The sequence below is a fragment of the Podarcis filfolensis genome (genome assembly GCF_964270895.1).
Source record: "Podarcis filfolensis genome assembly, chromosome: 4".
Lineage (NCBI taxonomy): Eukaryota > Metazoa > Chordata > Lepidosauria > Squamata > Lacertidae > Podarcis > Podarcis filfolensis.
In genome coordinates, this window is record NC_139607.1 from 36853861 (window position 1) to 36875442 (window position 21582).

A 21582-nucleotide genomic window follows, 5' to 3' on the forward strand; every position below is an offset into this window, starting at 1 on the left:
TTCACCCCCACACTCGTGTTAATACTACAGAAAATTCTGCCAGACAAGGGTCAGATGTTCCAAAACGTGACTTGCTGAGACATAAGCAACCTACAAGGAGATCATCTTTAAAGTTATGCTTTTATAGCCTCAGACAAAATTCTATTGATACTTCCAGCTTGGCTGATAGAGTCTGGTCTACATATCTTCTGCACACATTCTTCACTTCATAACATTCTGTGACCTTCTATGCATAGAGCAATTGCAATAGTTTAGAGGGATGGGTGAAGAAGAAAGGTATGAAAGGAAGGGATGTTACGTGCACAATGGGAATGGCACCAAAACAGGAACACTGTACCAAGTTCCTTCCCATTACACAGCATTTAGAAATCCCTAACACAAGATCCAACACCACCACTTAGGAAGCTTTCATACCCTCATTCCATGTCATTGTGTACCAGTCTTGGGTGGGAAAATTTACACTGCAATGCTGAATCATGTAGTGAGCTTTCCTAAATGTTACGGGGCAGGATAGAGCTTGCCAGTGTGATGTCATTCTTGCCATTGTGCACACAACAGGCATAATGTCTGGTCTCTGCTCTCGGGGTGAGGGGGTGCAAGGGATGAATCTACGTAAGATTTCTCTCTGAACAAAGGGCACTTGAAAAGCATGCAGAGCAGAAGCACCATAATTGGAGAAGGTCTTCTCTAGTGTAATAAATGAGAAAATCTACTTTAACTTCACAACTCAGAGTTTCAACGTAATATCAGAAGGGTTGCTTGGTCCCAAATGGATTTACCCAAACCTTATGAGATTCTTATTTGGGTGCCCTTGTGGGTGAGTATGATTGATGGCTACTAGGAAAAGGACCTTCTCAATGGTGGGACTCTGGCTATGTTCATTTGGCACCAGGAAATTTCTTCTTCTTTTTACTTTCCCAGGTTTTTTAATCTGATTCAGGTATTGTCAGCTTTAGCTTTGCCACCTTCTTTTATTCTACTATATTTTTAATGATTGGCTTGCTTTGTTGCATGCCAATTTTGCTTTTATTTGCCTTGCCGATATATAAACACCTAAGATATATAGATAAAATACAGAATAGCATAGAGGTGGGTGGGGTTTTTTAAATTCAGTATCCCCGACTTTGAGGCCCACTGCCAGCAGTAATGCCTTCTGTGTACAGCCACACAAAGGTTTGGGCACCTTGCCCTGTCATTGTGGACAAAAGTAGATTAATCTGGATAATAATTACTTCTGCAAGAGCATTTAATATATGCACCTTCCTTACAAGTTTGATATATTTAGCAGGGAAAGAGTTATGTGAATTTTAAACTATTCAGGTTGTTCTAGCACATCCCAGTGACATGCTGAGAACAGATAAAGTTGGGGCTGCATAATTCTTCAGCTAAGGCAGATGTACAGAATATATCACTTTATTACCTAGCAATAATAGGCATAATTTAGTCTCAGCTTTGATGTTAAAATGTGTCAGTAGCTTAGCTGTTCCGACAGCTGATAGCTTAATGCTTTTGGTTCATTATCATTAATTTTCAGTAATAGTCTTTTTCTCTGGCAGCATAATGAGATTTTTTTCCCCCACATCATTTAAAATAACCCCAAACCTCCCACTCCTAATCTAAAACTTCAAGCAGCTTCAGATTAAAGGCGGGAGAAAGCAGAATATCATAGTGTGAAAAGAGCAATGGTCCACATTTTGCAAACATTTCCAAACAGCAAGCAGGGAGCAAGCATCCGCATTCTAACAAGGATACTGTTTTAAAACGCCATGCCTTCACACCGCATTGTCATAAATAATGTGTTTTTCACACAGTTGGACAAACTGCAGTCATAAAGCCAAAGTGGAACCAATGTGATGCCAGATAATTTCCAAAATCGCTGGAGAGATAATAAATAGTTCCACATGCCGGACCTTATAGACACACAGGGAAAGCACTTGTGTGCTTGTATTAGTAATTATATTCACTGGCTCATGGGCCAGTTCTGATCCCAGAATTTCTATTCCATAAAATATGACTTCAGTCATGATCGTAAGCACACTTAATTGCAAGCATTCATATAGAATTTGCTTCCAAGTAAAGCTGTTAAGGGTGGGGCAGTGCAATGTGATTTTAATCTAAGCAGAGCAACACACTGATATTTGGAGATAAGTGCTCGGCTCAGAAATTTATGACCAGGGTGTGTGTTTTCCTGTTTCCCGCCTTTGCCAGTTGAAAGTGGAGACACACAGTGACTTACGGGCAGCAGGAGGTGATGATGACCAGAGCCAGAGCCACTGTGGAAGAGAGAGGAGATTTAACAAGGACGGCAACAAATAAGAGACAAAGCCAGCTGGAAACAAGGTATCAACAGCTCCCCAGTAAAGAACTGGTGCCAGATACCTCCAGAACAGGAGTGGCCCTCCAGATGGGTGCTACAGTTCAACAACATCTGGAGGGCCAAAGATTCCCCACACCTGCTTCCGAGCATCACTGAAGCAGACAGGCTTTGACAGCCAGTGGTGCGAAAGCTCCCTTGGCTTGGTTAGTTATCATCAGCTTGGTATTCGCAAGCTGCTTTTCAAAGGTCTCAGAGAAAATGTGCTTCCCGCCCTCAGAATCCCTTTCTCTGTAATGTTGGCACATGCAAGTTGATGGTGCCACACATGTGCACAGTATCATGTATTTCTACCACCATCTGCCCTGTGGGAAGGATCCTGAGAGCAGGAAGCAGGTGGAAACACCTCAGAATCTGCTTCAGCTGGACTTTCCTTCCCCACTCCCCTGCCCTTTCACAAAGTCATCTTTCACCAATTGTCTGAAGAGGATTCTGGGAAAGAGATTTGTGAAGGAGAAGACCACTTGCCAGCTTCAGTTGGACTTCCCCCTTCTGGCTTCCAGAAGGCCTTTTATTACTAACTGTCCTGTGGGGTGGATCCTGATTACTTGTTATGTATTTACTGACCACCATCAACTGACCTGTGGGAAGGGTTCTGGGCGAGTGAGAAAAGCAGGCAAAGATCAAAGCAGGCTTGATCTAGCTAGGCTGCCCCCTCCTTCTGTCCACAGCGCTATCTACCACCAGTTGTCCTGGTTGGTTATTGGTTGGTTGGTTGGTTGGTTGGTTATTCCATTGATATCCTGCTCTTCCTCCCAAAGGAGCCTATGACAAACAAGCATTTGCAGAGCCCCTCTGGGCAGTTTACAGTCTAAAGCAATGGTGGCCAACCTCGGCCCTCCAGCTGTTTTGGGACTACAATTCCCATCATCCCTGACCACTGGTCCTGTTAGCTAGAGATGATGGGAGTTGTAGTCCCAAAACAGCTAGAGGGCCAAGTTTGGCTGTCACTGGTCTAAAGCATTCCTTAAAAATACCCATAAAAGCAAACACTAAAAACAAATTAATAGGTTTTTAAAATAAAATAAAAAAGAAATACAATCACCAATTTGAAAATCATTCTACATAGTAAAATAGCATGCTAAAAAATTCTACACTTTAAATCATTAAGATTGCGTGCCTGGTTAGACTTGCCTAAAGCAAAAGTTTTCAGCAAGCACCAACAGTTCATCCAAGGTGCCTGTGTAATACCAATGGGCAGGGAATTCCAGAGGTGCTGCCACAATGAAGTATTGCAAATGCAAACTAAACATGGCACTGATAAAAGTGCCAGTTCCACAGATCAAAGCGGACAAGTGGGATGGCAATCCTTCAAATTTAAGTTGCTTTTTTCCCCCAGTTGGTCTACTCAAAGCATGATTACATCTGGATACAACCCTATATTAACCCTATATTAAGATTGTGGGACTAGGTTTTCAACCACACAATATGCTCTTAAAATCAAGGAACTGTTGATTTGAGAATTTTAAATTGTGATAACCTTTATTTGGTGGTACCCCAATATCTCTTCTGCCAACCTAGCAGTTCGAAAGCGCGTCAAAGTACAAGTAGATAAATAGGTACCGCTCCAGCGGGAAGGTAAACAGCGTTTCCGTGCTCTGGCCACATGACCCGGAAGCTGTATGTAAAGCGAGATGAGCGCCGCAACCCCAGAGTCGGTCACGACTGGACCTAACGGTCAGGGGTCCCTTTACCTGTACCCCAATATATTGCATCTGAGGGGTGCCCCTTGTCCTTCCTAACCTTGTGCCAAGCGCTTTGGGCTATGTAGCTCAAGAAAAAGGACCAGGAGAAAACACCCTGTTTCTGAGCTCAGGCAGAGCCGGCTAGTAAAATTTTAGAGTGTATCTGTTTTCATTCACTCTTCAGCACCTTTGTACCTTCGGGCAAATCCCAGATCCCAGATATATATTTTGAGAAGTGGTCGCCACAGTGATGATGGATGCAACACACCCTCTATATATAGTACGACGACAACTGGGTGAGAAGTGACACAATTCTTTTACCACACATTGGACGCTATAAACTTTAACTTCAAGCAAAAGCAAGCCGTAAAACACTAGTGATGGCTTTACCAGATGGTGCCGGCTGTAAGATTTTAATAGATATCTTTATTCTTTTAGGACATTTTCTTTATACACTTTCTCATAAATCTAAAACAAAAATACCTGCCTAGTGACCAGCAGGTCGTAGATGATCGATGATTTTACTATACCTTAGATGTAATAAACCATACATGGAGATCAGTGATATGTACAGTATTCATTCAAAGGCAGAATAGCAGGATTCTGGGTCTAGACTTTCATAAATTAAGTGAAGTAGAAACTTCTAAGAACATGGGTCAGTAGATTAATGTACTCTGGGTTTGCATAGCATGACTGGGCATGTGTTAACAGTGTGGCCATTACTCTTCTTGAAGGTTGCCAAGTAATACCACAAGGCTCACAATAAAAAGGAAAGCATGTGAGAAAATAAATCTGCTGGGGTTTTATCATTATTTTGGCTAATTATCTGTGTTTTATTATTAAGGGTTAATGCCATTTTAGAAATCCCAGTTGAGATCTCTCTCTCTCTCCATTGCGAAGTTTATCTCATGCCCTAAACTTGGAAAAGCTTTTCAACATAATCTGACTTTTCTTTATTTATGCACTGGGGGAACTGAAGCCACTAACCTCATTGCCGACATGCTTAGATAAGGCGATTAAATTCTTATATCATGTCTGAAGAAACCAAAAAATGTATAGAATTTACATGCTGAGAGTAATGTGTTATGCCCGAAAGCACAACTGGATGGAATAAAGATGGAATCACTTTTCTAATTAGTTAACAAACAGACATAAGATAGCATCTCTGTTACGGAAAGCATTTTAAATAGATGCTTAAATCCTAAGATTTCTGTGGTGGCACCTCTACTTTGGAATGCCCTCCCCAAAGAGATATGATTGGCTTCAATATTAATTACAATATTTTCAGAGACCTTCCTATTCGCCCCAGCATTTTAGATAACGTTTTAGTCAGGATTGCCTCCTCAGTTCCTCTAAGAACATTTCATGTTTTCACTCTGCTTTTTAATCTTGTGGCTTATTGGTTTATACACTTTATTCTTAAATTGTGTGATTAGTTTTTTATATATGAGACAAATAATGGAATATGTAGTAAATTTCTGAAACCACAACATTCAAAGGTTGGAAAGTTTGATGGCATTGCATAGCCTGTGGTGGCATTTGCAGTGTTGTCATGTAGAATTCTACGCACAACTTTTATAGAGCAGCACATGTTCCACATTCTAAACCAAAAGTGTCAATGGTACGATGTTGACCCAAGCTGTTCTCATGGTCTGGTTTCTCATGCATCATCTTGTGGTGGAGGCCCATTAACTAGCAGGGAGTCGGAATGCATCTGCGGAGCTGCAGAAGCCACCAGTTGTTTATCTATCTAACAGAGAATTCTTTTGACAAGCCCATCACTACTACTGGAAAGGAATGCTATATTTGTTTGGAATGGATATCAAGGTCAGACCTATTGGGAGGGCTTCATTTTCACCCCAGAGAGGGCTTTTGATGTTAGTGATACCCTTCAAACATAGTTGCCCTTGCTATGCAGAGGACAATCTTATTTCCTGAATGTGGTATCTTCACTCACTTGTACTTTTCCAGCAGAAAGAAAAGCTTAAGTAATATATCCCCTAGGTGACTTTTATTAGCATGCAGTTAACCCTGCCATTAAGGATTTGATTCCTTTGTAACCCTCATCTAAAGTGCATGGAATTTACATTTAGGTATGGAAGTTGCTATACAGCTCTCAAACAAATGTGCTGTTGTTTCTCTTTATAGACAGTTATCATGGTAATCAACAAATAGGTATCCGTCCCCCATTTACTCTCATTCCTAGATGCAACAGTGAAGCAATGCATTTGGGACAAAAGTAATACCAATATAATTTAATAATTATACACAGTACAAAAGTCAGAAAGGAAGATCCTCAAAAGACGCTTCGGATGCTTTGTGTTCTGCTCAGAAACCAATCATCCTAAAGCTCCATAGAATCAATGGCAATTTCTTTCACCCAATTTCCTTCATTCCAGATCAACGTACTTCCCCCTGAAAACAGGAGGATGCAGGAATGAGACAGTCTCTTAGACCAGATGCACATTGTACATTTAAAGCAAATTCCCCACACATCGAAAGCGCATGACTTCCCCCCAAAAGATTCTGTGCATTGTAGGTTCCCCTTACCCAGAACAACACATCCCAATCTGCTTAACATGCTACAGGATGTTCGGGAGGTGCGGATGGGGGGTGTTGCATGCTTCGAATGTATGGTGTAGATCTGCCCTTCGACTTTGCTTGGACAGGCATTTCTGAGCCTAGATGAAGGGACAACTTAAACAACATACAGCACGTGGTTAGAGCTGTTGAGTTTTCGTTTTGCTCATTTTGAGCCATTCAATGAATACAGATGAAGACAGACAAAATAAAGCACTTCACACAACATATAGCTGTGGAATGAGGTTACCAATGACTATCTAACTTGACTACCAGTGACTACCAACTGACTGGCACAAGCTCCCAGTGGATGGTATCCAAGTAAGTTTTACTCAGAATAGACCCATAGAAATTGACATTAATAAACATGAATAAGTTAGGTCCACTGAATTAAATGGAACTACTCTGAGTAGAAGTTATAACTAGAGATGCCAGAGATTAAATCTGGATTTTTCCTGCATCTAAAGCCCATGCTCTTCCATTGAACCACAATCCTCTTTTATGGCTGGGGCCAGTAACCTTTATTTCCCCTTCCAATGATCCTTGAATGTGGCAACTGGGGAAATGGAATTAACAAAAAATGTGGGGAGAAACCAGAACAACTTTGGAGGCATGCCCAGAATAAGAAATTAATATAGGACTCTGCAACATGGTCCACCAGTCTTTGCAACTCACAGGAAACTTCAGGAGTCAAATATCTGTGGAAAGTGATGGTAGCAAATTTGGAAGTCACTGTCCTAACACATCCTGCTATGATATCTAATCTTTTGACTTTCCTATTCAACTTCCAGCTGGGTGTGTAGACAGTTAAAAATGAAGCGTGCTACTGATGCTTGCCAATATTGTCTTTGGGTCTCATTACAGCACAGCAATGCTCCACATAAAGCCGAACCCTTTCTCTCACTGGCAGCTACTTAACTATAACAAGACTCCATTGTCTGCCCTAGAAACATAAAACAAAAATTAAAAAGAAAGCCACCTGTAATCTGCCGGCACTCAAAGGAAATATAAGCTAAGGTACGGGGGAGCAGAGATGCAATTCGCCTAACAGTCCAAATCAGAGAGGCATTTCATTTGCATTCCTTTTAAATGGTGGGACTTATATGAATACACCTCAAAGCATTCTGGTGGTCTGAAGAGACCAGGGATTTGCAGATTTTGCATCTGCTTTTGTTAAAAGAAAAAAGAAAAAGGTCTGTTTTGCTGCTATGGTGACAAACATGTCCAGGAAAACCTGAGGACAAACGCCACTACTTTACGTTACTTCAGTTGCAGAGTGACAAGTGTCAAGGAGAAGGTAAAATGATTAAGTCTCCCCCCTTTTTTTAATTTTGTGAACTGCTTTCTGCTTTGGGAAAATATCAAATTGCAACAATCTGGTGAGGGAAAATATTAGAGGGGGAATAGTGACTTGCTTCTTGGGTTTATTTTTCTGTTAATCTAAGAATGTGTTCATTTCACTGGGTGGAATAGGAGAACATAACTACTTGCCAACGTCATTGTATATTTAGATTTAAAAAAGCAAATCAGATGGAAGTCATTAATATAATTTGGAAACAATAGCGATAGGTGTTTCATTTCTAGATTAACAGAGATGGGTAGCAGTTTTCATGTCCAATATTATCTTGGCAGCTGGAGACAAAATTAAAGTGAGTACTAAGGACTATTAGGGAACTTTTTTTGAAAAAGAAGTGGGTATGTACTTTTGTTTTCAAATACTGGCATTTGCATTTAAGTTTAATTTCATGCTTTTCTTTGGCTCTCACTTCTTTCACATCTGTTCACAATACACAAACACAATGTGCTGTTCTGGAACCATTTTAAGTTCTGGTAAGCTAAAATACATTGTTTTTTGCTGTCCATCTTTAAATTCCTTGGAATCAATGTTTTAAAATAATGCATCGTCTTGGACTGGTTGGACGCAGAGGAATGGTGGGAGGAACGAGCTGGGGAACCCCCAAGCAGTGGCGTAGCTAGTCGCTCGGGTGTTGGGTGCGGCCCACGCGTCCTGCAGCCATGGGCAGGGCAAGCTGTCCATGGGAGCAGGGGCCACTGAATGGAGACTCTCCACCACCTCCCCCTCAACTGTAGGGTGGCTGAGGGAGAGGCGGAGGGCAGATGTAAGTCCCACGCTGCCATTTCAGGCAGCGCGGAACCTGCAGGCACCCAAGCCACCACGTCACTCCCAGGAGAGACACATGGCTCAGGCACGCTGCAGGCCCTGCGGTGTGGCGCCCAGTGCCAGCCATGTTTCATTACGTTTGTTGACTGAACTAAAAAGTTTAATGAGCCCATTTTTAAATTAAAAAAACAACAACTCTTTTTTGTCATTTTGTCACCCCCCTCAGTGATGACACCCAGGTCAGACCGCACCCCTCGCACCCCGCTTCCTCCACTACTCCCCCCAAGGGAAGAAAATTCAAAGCCCGGGGAGTGGTGGTGGGCAAACTTGTCACCTATATAGAGTATAACTGTATGCAGGATTGCAGCTGGCAATTGGCACACTTTATGCTACAGTTAGAAATGAGGGGAGGGGAATCAGTGGGTGAAGGGCAGCCGGGCAGGAAGTAGCTGCACCACAACCTGGCTTCCCATAAACTACATCACTTTGAGAGGAGCAAGGTGGTGAGGAATTTGGTGCAATGCAGGTGCAGTGTTGGGAGCCCCTGATTGGCTCTTCTGTTGTGCCATCCTCACTACTGCCTCTTCCCTTCTGGAGAAGCACATTGATGCCGATAACAGGAGACCAGGTGTGCAGCAGCCTCCCTGCCCACCAACTGCTCCTCAAGTGGGTAGGAACCAAACCAAAGTAGCCACGCTTATGTCCCATTCTGATTAATGGGAGCTCAGCGAGTAATGACTAACTTTTCACATTGATTTCAATAAGACCTACATGTGGCTTACTTGGTCCAGATCCAGTCCAAGAGAAATGAATCTGTCGACCATCTGCCTATTTTATTCCGCAAATGATCAGATGTGTGATTTGGTTAAAAATGGGGTACTCACATTAGCTATTTTCTTTGGCCACATATACTCGAAATCCAGTCTAGAAAATGAAGACCATAATCTAGCTAACTTAAGTTCTTTTCCATTGTGGGAGACATTTAAGCATGTGTTTCAACTCTTTCGCTGAACTCAATGAGAGTTAAAATATTGGCTGGACTATGCCCAATATATGCTTGTCCATGGATAGTTTAGCATAGCTATTTCTGTTTCCATTGAACCATCACATGTCAGCTTTGTCTGCAATTGAGAATTTCTAAATCATTTTTTTTAAAAAAAATACTTTGTTGTTGTTTCTATAAACCTCAAAACACATTGTTTGGTTTCAGTTTCAGTTACTGGCAAATGTTTAAGAGTGGTTTGAATTCAGTCTGATCAAATTTCTGGTACTCATTGCTTGCATGAGCGTTTTCAAAATTACTGATGGAATTGTTGGTATTGATTGCCCGTTGAACAATAGTGTGTGTGTGTGTGTGTGTGTGTGTGTGTGTGTGTTCATGCTCCGCTTTTATCCAGTTAGAGCACATATTCTTCACATGTTCTGAAAACACAATGGATTTGTGCATGTGATAAAAATAATTGTTCTGTCATTCTCTATGAACCATTTGTACAATACTTAAATCATTTCCAAAGACTGTTGCTCTTTGAAAAAGCAACAGCCTTTGGAAATAATTTACAGTGCATGTGAATCAGATCAAAATGTACCACACTCTTTCAGTTTCATGCTGCAAATTTAAGCAAATAAGGAATGTGATTTGGTAAAATATATTTTTTGTTAACTGATACAGATTTTGTGATATTAAGGAGTTAATGTTCATAAATATTAATAAAACTATATCGGTTCTCATGGCACAAGATTAGACCATAATGTTCTCTCAGATCAGCTGATTATATAAACAAAGCACTCGCTCTTTCTGGTGCCTTCTTTTGTTTCATGCGTTGTCATTCTTAATTTTTTATTATGGCTGTTGGAAGACAAGTTTTTTGATAAAGAGAGGGGGGTGATGGGAGCTCAAAAAATAGAGTTTGTAATCTGGCTACAAGGTAAGTGAATGACTGGCAGGGAGGCATTTGGAGTGGGTTAGATCCTTTCAAAATTTCATGGGGGATGGAAACCCATTCATTTCTGAAGAATTGTCTAGAAAAGTTTGGAAAGAACAAAGCCATGCCAAATTGAGATTGGGAGAAATCTCTCATCACCATTCACAACATGAAATTGAAAGATGGCCCATTCTCATCTTATCACATTCCTCAACAGTTAGTCCTCACAGAAGCCAAGTATTATTCAGTTCTTTTCCTGCCCCATCTATATTTAGTTTCAATTTTCAGAAAATACCAATGTAGTTAAGAGAACGAGCAAGATGCTTGAAGTCCCCTCTTCAAATCACAACATAGCCACAAAATCACTGGGTGGCCTTAGATAAGTTTCTGCTCCTCATATATGGATAAAATATCTTGGCCTATCACACAAGATTGTTGTGAAAATTACTGAGATACTTACATGGAACATTCTGAGTACGTATGATAAAGGCACTAAGTGTATTATTGTTGACCTCGCAAATTGAAATATCTACTATATTCAGAACACATACAAAGAGAAATAACAAGCAAGCACATTTCTTGGTGAGGCACATTTCTGGGCTGGGGGGGTCCTATACAGTGAGAAGAATAACAATTTAGCTAAGTAAACTGGAATTGTTTTTAAATATTATTGACAGACTGATAAAGCCAGCAGGCATGGAACTTGGTCGAAAGAACAATAAAATCCCTCGCCTCCCAATTGTTTTTCCTTGCTCTACAAGGTCCAGAGCCAACAGGTTGGTATGTTCATAAGGATTCAGTCTAGTTCTGAGCACAGTGGGGAGTTTACTTGATGGCTCTTTGAACTGAGATTAATAGCTTAGCTAACCCTTTTTGATCCTGCCATTTTGAAATGCTTTTAGGAATAGCCGATTGAACCCTTTTCCCCGCATAGGCCTCACTTACCTTTTACTTCATCATGGCTTTCACTTGCTTCATTTTTATGATTAAAAAAGCATGGCTCTAGCAAGGTTTGGAAATGACAGCATATGATTTCTGTCTTCTGTTTGTGCCATACTGCTGCCTTAAATACTTTAGTGGCCAATCATGTGCAAAGTTGTTATTTCTAAACTATAACACCATGAATCCCCCTCTAAACAGAAATGGTCAGACCAGAGGTCACCCTTGAGCAGTTTGATTTGGCTCCCTTAAAGTTTTGAAACAAGCATGGAAACTAATCAAAAGTTTTCTCAATATACTGGTGTTCATGGCTTTCAGCCACAGACTGGGACTAGGAGCTGATGGTGCTGTTACCGTATCCTGGTTTTAAAAATGCACATGGAAAGCAACAAATATACAAAAGATATTAATGACAGAGGACTCAAACAAGAATACTTCATAGGGAAATCGCAGTGCTGACCCATCTGTTTCCATTGATCAGCCTCAGATCTATCATTCTGAAATTATGAAGACAGGCATGAATGAGAAGAACAAGGAATGATGGCAAGATAATTCTACATTTGATCTTAACTGTAAAGCTGTGAAGGAATTAATGACATCAGGTAAGGACAGAGCTGAGCAATAGCCTCCCAGCAGCAGTGTTGCTGCCACTCACCAAGAGAAGGAGAAGTGGTTAGGTCAGGGCTGTACAGGTCCATCGATAGGAGGACCAGATTGGCTCTGCTGATGTGCTTGTTCATCCTGAACTCACTGCTTCCCCATCCTGGCAAGCGGTGGAGAAGAATGGTTCACTCTGACTCCAAGAATGAATCATTTGACATTAAAGTCCATTGAAAACTGAAATTGACTTCAAAGGGCATATAGTCAAACTGGTGTCCCTTATAAGGAACAAGCTCCTGGCAAAGTTTCTGAGCATTCTCCATCAATAAAAAAATCATAAAATGAGAGGGAGATGGTAGGAGAGAGATCAACCTAAAAGTGGGATAAGATAGCTATTGAAGTTTCAGATTTCTCTCGCACCAAATATCTGCATTTTCCCATCTACTCTTTTGAAAACACTGCATAGCATGGGCATACATGATCTGATCTGTAGGTGAATCTGAAGCAGTTCTCTTTCCAGCCAGATAATGGGATGTTGATTCTTAAAATGGCTTTCTGATCTCTGTTTCTTCAGGGTTTCCATATTTGCTTAGAGAGTTATCTTGCAATAAAAGCCAGGGGGGAAAGCTTCAATTATGTGTACTTACAATCAGCTTTGGGAAGAGTTAAAAGCCTCTTCTCAAATAATGAGATGATGGTCATTGTTGATTTAAAACACTCTTAGCAGGTATGCAGTAGACTTTAGCGTTTTGATGTTTGAAAAGGCTTTCAAAATGAAGGTGATGATCAACTAGGCATGAATTGGTATCTGCTGTTTTTCATTAACCTTTTTGCCAAGGTCAAGAATTCACACAGACTTGAACAATTATTTACAATTTTGATAAAACTCAATCCATTCAGAAAGTGGTGCCTGCACTCTAATTTCCATCCCTTAACAGTACCAGCAGGTTGCCAAATCTGGTTAGGAATGTACTACTATAATCTCTCTCGATTCCTGATTGACTTAGATCATTCATGTAAGTAATGAAGAAAAAAAATACCTTCACTCTAAGTTGACTTTGCTTGCCCTCGATGACAAAGCTGACTGGCTTGTAGCACCATGGCATCACCGTTTTCACTGCATAGTCTCTGATCAGCTGTGACCACTCTGTGAGTAATGGAGGTAGGAGAAAGAAGAAAGAAGTCCTAACCAATAGTATTGTTGTTGTGTTAAAATTTGTATACTGTACTGCCCTTCATCTGAAGATCCCAGAGCATTTCACAGCAGAAAAAGTACAGAAGTGGCAAACAGAAACAAGAGCTAGAATGAACCATGGCACTCAACGGGATTACAAAACATGAAAATATTTGGTGTAGCCTGTTATCGCAACAATGTAATGTACCAAACTTTCTCATAAACAGGAATTAATATATGGTTTCCCATAGATGCTGGCTATGAATTTAGAGAGGATCATGCACTAAACATTGCACACTCCTAACTAGGTAATTTACTTTGTTAGGAAGAGCCATAATCACCAAACCAGCAACTCAATTCATAAACTTTATTTGATGATTTGAAATGAGGGAATTGATAAAGGTAGTAGCAAGTGGTGGAGCAGAAACAACAACCCAGGGATGATAAATGAACTTGGAAATCACAGTATAAGACAAAGACAGAGACTGTCAAATTGTGTCTTTAGCTGCTATTATTCACATGTTTCCAGATATATCATACTTCAATACAGCCGTGATAGAGGAAGCAGGGGCGGTTGCAAAAATTGTGTAGATGACTGCTCTGCCGTCTTTCCTTTCCCTCTTCCAAGAACAGGAACATTGTATGCTACATGATCTAGCTGGCCAAAATCAGGAGGAAGCCCTTCAGAAAACAGCCATCAAGAGGGAGGAGAGGGAATTTAGAGGTTATGAGATGGTTGGAGTGGGGAGCCTTCTGGCAACAGGCTCTAGACTGTGGGTTGACTATAGTGCTCAGCTTCAGATTAGCATGCCAGCAAATCTAGCTGTCCGGCAATGCTTAGCAATAAATAGATACCTCTACCTTGGTGTTGTTTTTTTACATGATCAGACCCTATCTGTCCTTTCTGTTGCTCAGTGTAGATCGCATATTTCAAACTGGTGTTGCTCACTATAAAAATATGCAGTCAGGATACTTGATAGTAGATTAAAAGCAAATGAAATTAAAACTATAAAAACCCACATCTCCGATATCTTTGAATCTTAATACACTCCCTGCGTTACATCTCCTCCGCAAATATTTCTATACAAGACACATTTTTCATCATGAGTAAGTGCTTTCAGATTTGTTGCTAATTTTTATATTTCTCTATCCCCCCAAGTGCAACATGATCCACACCACATAGCACCGAAGCCCCTGATGCTAAGGCAAACCTCAGCTTAGGCGAGTAGTTGGGGTCCAAAAATGCAAAACTAAAAAAAAAAAAGAGTAATGTTTAAAGGAGACAGCCAGACACATGCGGTGAGCAATGCAATTAAAGTGGAAAGAAACTCTGTGCACCATCACATAATAATTGCTCAAGGGGTTTTGTGCTTGCCTCACCCTTTCCCAGATGCAGATGCATTACCATAATACAACTTTTTAAAAAAATAGTTTGCGGGCACATGAATAGCAGCAATAACATGATCAACACATCCTAAGAAGGGATTGGGTGGGGAAGGAGAAAAAACCAGGAAAGAATTGTCGCAGCTAAGTACCAAAGAAAACAAGGGCTGAGATACATTTCACTGAAATTTGGGGATCCATCTATCAAAGTAACTCACCCTGTTTTCTTTTTCAGGAATGTCATGCGACTGTAAAGGAACTCAGTTCACATAAGGTTCAGTGACTGAGAAACTGGTCCAGGATCAGCAAAACACAGAAGCATCTAGAAGAACCAGTTTGATGATTTGCAAATTCAGTACGTCGCAGTTGTGATCTGGACAAACGGTGAAGCATTTGTCTGGTTAAAGCATTCCAAAAGCTACCGAAAAAGCCAATTGCTATCAGGTTTAACACATCAAAAAGAGTTGCATGAATTGACTAGTGTTTCCTGTGGATGGTTTCATTAGCCAGCAGCCTCCCTTTCCATACTTATTCTTTTTTATATAGATTTTTGCATTCATGTTGGTTTTATGACACTATTACCGCACAACTATGGATGCAAGTTTCAAGCATATTCCCATCAAAGAAAGATCCTGCCCCAATCCCAAATATTCCTTCATGAAGAAAAGGAAAAAGAGATAGGGAGCTTCCAAATGACCTGTTTATTGAACATTAATCCTAATTTGTTTTGGGAGATGCAAGACTACATGGGCCATTTGATAAGCATTCATTATGATTTGTTTGCAAGGATGTTCAGTAACCCTGCATCAGAACAGGCTTTTCAGTGAATTTCCCTACCACCTATAGCAAAAATCTGATCTCATGAGAAAGCAAGTTAGGGCAACCTGAATTCGCAGGAATGTGTTTTAATTCTGCCCCCAAATAGCAACAGTTTGGAGGTGCCCATAGAGAAGAAAATAAAATAGAGAAAACTAGATAGCATAATGGCAGGGGAGATGTCTTTTTTTTAAAAAAAAGATATTTATTAAAGTTTTAAAAATTTATATAACATAGAAAAAACAAAAAACAGAAACAGTAAAAATACATACAAAACACATACAACAACAAGTATAATTTCAATCCCTTATATTCATAAAACTTACTTTCCCGACCGCCTCATACCTCCCCTTTCTGTATTCCAATCTCTAATTAATTCAATTCAGCAAATCCTTCCCCTAATTTCTATATAATTTTTGACCTTTCTTTTCTTGATTACATAATCATTACAGCTTATAACCACTTAATTTCTGAATCAACATCGTTCTAACATTCAATAATTTTACAATGTTTCTTAAGATAGTCCTTAAATTTCTTCCAATCTTCTTCCGCCGTCTCTTTTCCCTGGTCTCGGATTCTGCCGGTAATTTCTGCCAGTCCCATATAATCTATAACCTTCATCTGCCATTCTTCCACGGTGGGTAGATCTTCCGTCTTCCAATACTTTGCGATGAGTATTCTTGCTGCTGTTGTGGCATACATAAAAAATGTTCTGTCCTTCTTTGACACCAATTGGCCGACCATGCCCAGGAGAAAGGCCTCTGGTTTCTTCAGGAAGGTATATTTAAATACCTTTTTCATTTCATTATAAATGAAATGAATGGGAAGTGTCCCAGAAAGCCTTAATCCTTGGGCATGTCCACCAAAGGTGAAAGAATGTACCTTCAGTCTCTTTACATTTCCAACACTTATTATCAGGCAAGTGGTAAATTTTTGCGAGCTTGACTGGAGTCATGTACCACCTATAAATCATTTTCATAATATTTTCTTTTAAGGCATTACATGCCATAAATTTTATATCGGTGGTCCACAACCGTTCCCAGTCCTCAAACATAATGTTATGACCAATATCTTGTGCCCACTTGATCATAGCTGATTTAACTGTTTCATCCTGTGTATTCCATTCCAACAGCAAGTTATACATTTTTGACAAGTTCTTAGTTTTGGGTTCTAACAATTCTGTCTGCAGGGGAGATGTCTTACCTTCCACGTGTACTGCACAGTGGATGAGGGAAGGAGAGAATGAAAGGACACAAAGGAAGCAGATGGGGGAGAAGACCTAACTGCCTTTGATGGAAGACTTAGAGGGTTTGGCACAAAGTTTGTGATGTAAGATGGCAATCCTAGCTGATAGCATGGTGGAGGAAATACATGTAACATGAGAAACTGGATAAAATAAATTATGGAAAATATGTAACAAGTTTCTTTAAAAACCTCGGTTGCCAAAAATCCATTTAGGACATCTCATTGACCCATTTACAACATTAAGTTCCTATCCAGGAGCAGCCCAGCAACAACAAGGAAGCTCTGAAGTCCAAAAGGATGTGAGGAACCCATATCTTAATTCTTTCCCACACACACACAAAAATAAGATTTATAAACTGGAAGGATATTGCTGCAACGGCAGTGGAAATGGAGTAGTGGGAAGTGGAATGGCAATATGCAGACAAACAGGGGAAAGTACCTTGATTCAGACAATTGGTCTGTGTACCCCAATATTAGCAACGACGACTGGCGACAGCAGCTTTCTAGGATTTCCCAGACCTACAAGGAGATGCCAGGGACTAAAAAAGGACCTTGTTGCATGTAACACATGTGGTGTACCACTGAGCTATGTTCCCTCCACAGACCCATCCTCTGTTGCAGTTGTCCATATGGAGACAGGGTAATGCTGTCCAGATTGTGAACTGGCAACCCTTAAAGGTTAGGGGAAAGCACCATCTTGGTGTGTGGCCATGGCAACAAGATCAACTGCTTTACAGACTCCCCAATCCATCCCTTGACTGGAGGATAAGTCTTTATTCTTTGGACCCCATTGGAGCTCAGTGGATATGCTCCACACTACTGTACTTTTGTCTGTTATTGATTTCTCCCCCATCTCCATTAACAATGGAGGCCAGGCGTGCCAACTTGAATAAGATATTGTGGGGTCTCACCCCACATAATCGATCACATGACGCAGTGCGCACACACCATTTGAATGGGAATGCTCGTCAACTTTGTGGGGGCTTGGCCTCCTCAAATATTTCATTGTGGGAGCTGAAGCCCCCACAGCCCCTAAGTTGGCTCTTATGATGGAGGCAGAACCACAGGAGACATTAGCAGATCCAGTACTAGCATCTGTTTCTGAAGTTTTAAACAATTATCTCCAACAACCAGCAGAAATATTAGGCACTGTGTTGTATGAAGTGGGTTTGGAATGTGTTCAACCCACCAGATTGGTTTGGAAATAATGCAACCATTCAGTTTGAAACTGATTAACTTAAATCTCATTTTAAATCCATATTCTCTCCCCCCCTCCCCAAGTTGGAAACACTTGAGTCAAAAGCACCTGGGGGAAACTCTGATACTTCAGAAGGATCATTGGATCCAATCTGTTGTTGCTCATTCCTGTACGTAGCATTCATTCACCTGGCATGATCAAATTCCAAATAGCCTTGGAAATGAAACGGAAAACAAAGTAAAACTTGTTTCTGTTGACCTTAGGTGATTTTGATAGATACTGATGGTGTTTTCCTCAAAGGCCCATAATGTAATACTAAAAACCAATATACATCAAGTTAAGTACTGCAGCTGTAAAGATCTTTCATGGGTAATCCTGTTGAACTCAGTGACATGGCTCAGAAGTAAATTTATTTTGTGGCTGCGTAGCCTCTGCTTCTTGGGCTACTTGAGCCCAGACTGAACCCAGGTACCCATTTCATAAAGAGCTTTTAATAAAGAAGACAGTTGCCCTAAACATATTAAGTGTGCTTTACTCACATTGCTGAGCTACAACATCTGGGCTGCATCACCCACATCTGTGATGCAGTAACTTCCGGACAGGCTAGGAGCTCCATCATCTGTTTCTTTAAAGCAGGGGAAGGAAATCCTCAGTTTGTAAACAGAGTTTTGCCCAAATAGCTGAAGGTCCTCCAAGCTGGAATTAGACAAATCAAAAAGCTGATTACTTATCTATTATCAGTGTTAGGGGATGGGGAACCTGAGACCCTCCAGATGTTGTGGGACTACAACATCTCCCTGTCATCCCTGACCATTTGCCATACTGGTTAGGGGTCATGGGAACTGGAATCCAACAACATCTGGAGGGCTACAAGTTTCCCTTCCCCAGTTCAAGGCATACAGATATCCTAGAGGTTGCGTAATCGGCTAGTGTTGGATGGTTCATACACATACTAGAAAAGGGCCTCCCTGCCATATACATGGCAGAAAAGTGTAGACATTTGCAGGCACGCATGTGATGCAGTTCATTCTTCATATATGCATGATCCTTGCTTGTAAATATTTGCATTCACCACCACAAATGGAGGGGATATTCTGATAAGTGTGAGCTGGTCTGATATTACTACCATTGTTGCTGTTATTTGTCTGGTGCTTAATAGTACAGTGGGCTGTACAATGAATAAAATGGAGCAAGTCCCTTCTGGAGCAGGTATCCAAATTAGTCTACAAAACCATATTTTCTTCCTAACAGCTCAGAATCAGTCATTAATTACAGGTCTCCAAAAACAGTTTTAAAGTTTAATATCTTTTTTTATGGGCTTCTTGAGCCTGCTGAGATAAAATAATACACACTTATATCGATGTAGAGTCAAATGCGTCTGGTGAGTTGATTTTTTTTTTTAATGGCATATACTTTAAATTCAAAGAATTCCATTTCTCTGCAGTCAGAATTACAGTTCATAGTCTATTTTATATGTGGATAATGTCGCCTCATTAATTTTTCAAACTAAATATGACCTGAGAATCATTTTAAATTATTTGATTCATGGGGATCTTTATGAAATAAGATTTTTAAAAATCATTATTAAGACTGAACCTGTATTTTTTGAGTGCAAGTGTCAAAACTTACTCATGAAAAAATGACTTGATATAATTAGTATTAATTCTGAACTGTTACATGCATTTGTATTAGTCTCAACAGATTTGTTCAGTAGAAAAACACTAAATTAAACCAGAAACATACTGAACTGGGGCTGTAATAGAAAATAAGAAAGCTTCCTTAAGATTCCGATCACTGTCACTCAATAACTGTGAGTTAGCTATTGTGGTGGTTCATGCATCCAGACATTCCATATATATCATACTGAGAAAATACATGGGGCTCTGCAGTACAATAGCGTCTATTAAGCATACTCATAAGATGGCATTTAGCTCTAGGACACAAACAAGGGTTATAATGCTTACATAAGACCACACAAGCACATCCTACCTCTGGTTTACCAATGTCAGGAAAACCACAACACACACAGTAGGGATCCATACGTTCTAGGGGTATACTCCAAATTACAAAGAGAATCAGAATGATTTGGGTAGGTTCTTATGTTTCCAAGTTGGGTGGTACCATGAATGAAGTGGATCAAGGTAGTTCAGGGACTCCCTGAGCTTCTGTGGCCTTAGCTGTCCAAAACATACACAGCCATTTCACCCAGCCAATCCAAGAAATGAGACCAAGTAGAATAGAGAAGCAAACAAAGTTTAAGATGGGAGGGAGGAGAGGGGGGATTTTTCATTTTGATGGACAGGTCTAGCTTTGTATCACACTGAATTATTTCCCTATGGCACTTCAATAGAGTGATTTGAATAAAGGATTTTAAACTGTCCCCTCACCCTCACGTAAAGCAATTCCTGTCAGGGACCGTGCTGAGGAGGGCTGCACGTAAGAGGAATGGTGGGAGCCTCCCTCTCCTCCTGATCAGGATCCTGAATCTTCCCAGGAGCAGGAGGACAGTATAGATTTGGAACAGTGGTTTGCAGAGAGACATAGTTCAGAAGGCAGAAGTTGGGAAATACCGGACAGGGAACAGCTAGGAGAAGATGCACTAGGAGAGAGAGGGTTAACAGATTCAGTGTCTTTGGAAAGCATCCATCTGCTCAGCCCAAGGTCAAGAAGAACCGATAAGTTGACAGCACAGTGGTTATGAGATCAGGTTACATGATGCAGTAGTGACATGGGTGACTAGGGAGGAAGTGAGTGGAACCCTTAATTGGGAGCACCGCCATTCCTAGGAAGGAATTCTTTGTTCTCTTGCTGTGATCATTAAAGTGCCTGGTAAGAAGACTCCTTTTCCTTTGTTCTGCTTAACTATTGCAAAAGGGGGGGGAAAGCCGATTCCCTGAAGCCTGGCAATTCCTTCCCTTGTGCAAGTCACTGGAGTGATCTTCATTGTATTCCAAAAATCTGTGAAAGGCAGAAGCCACCTGCACCAATGACCCTTGGAGTAACAGGGCCCTTTCTGAGAGGATGGCATTTTTCCCAATCTCAGTCTTTCCTGGAGATCCATGGTCTTTTGTCCTCCAGACTCTTCTCCCATGCAAGTCAACAGAGTTCTCTCTCTTTCACAGAGACAAGGGATGGTATCTCCTCCCAATATCAGTAGGAAGCAGAACCCATCAACGGCCCTCAGGGCGACAGAGTTATTTATTAGTGGTGACATTTCACCCACCCCATTTTTCCTGGGGATCCATGCCCGTTTTTCTACACCCTGCCCCTAGGTTTCCTATAGTAGCTACCCCAAAACTGTCCATTTTGAAATTTGGCATGCTTCTTTCCATCAGAGGGGTGGCCGTACCTGCAAATTGCATCCAGTCCTGGAAGAAAATGAAAAGGTTATAGAGCTTTCCTTTAAAAAAATAAAAATCAAACCTTGTAAATTCCTGCACAAAAATCGCTAAATGTGTCTGCTTGATCAACTCTGCACGGATGTTTATGCCTGCAAATTGCATCCAATTCTGTTAGAAGGGGGGGCGTGTTATAGCTGTTTTTA

At 40.8% G+C, this 21582-nt stretch overlaps 2 long non-coding RNA genes across 2 annotated transcripts; one reads left to right on the forward strand and one right to left on the reverse strand.

Annotated features, from left to right (window-relative positions):
- Positions 1 to 2142: 2142 nt before the first annotated feature.
- On the reverse strand, positions 2143 to 15105 carry LOC310761935. The gene is made up of 4 exons (XR_014547755.1): positions 14998 to 15105; positions 13263 to 13369; positions 2956 to 3139; positions 2143 to 2273 (listed from the first exon to the last, which is right to left on the reverse strand). It is a non-coding gene; the product is annotated as an uncharacterized lncRNA (long non-coding RNA).
- Positions 7748 to 15114, forward strand: LOC310761937. Its single transcript, XR_014547757.1, has 3 exons — positions 7748 to 7936; positions 11361 to 11459; positions 15015 to 15114. It is a non-coding gene; the product is annotated as an uncharacterized lncRNA (long non-coding RNA).
- Positions 15115 to 21582: the final 6468 nt, after the last annotated feature.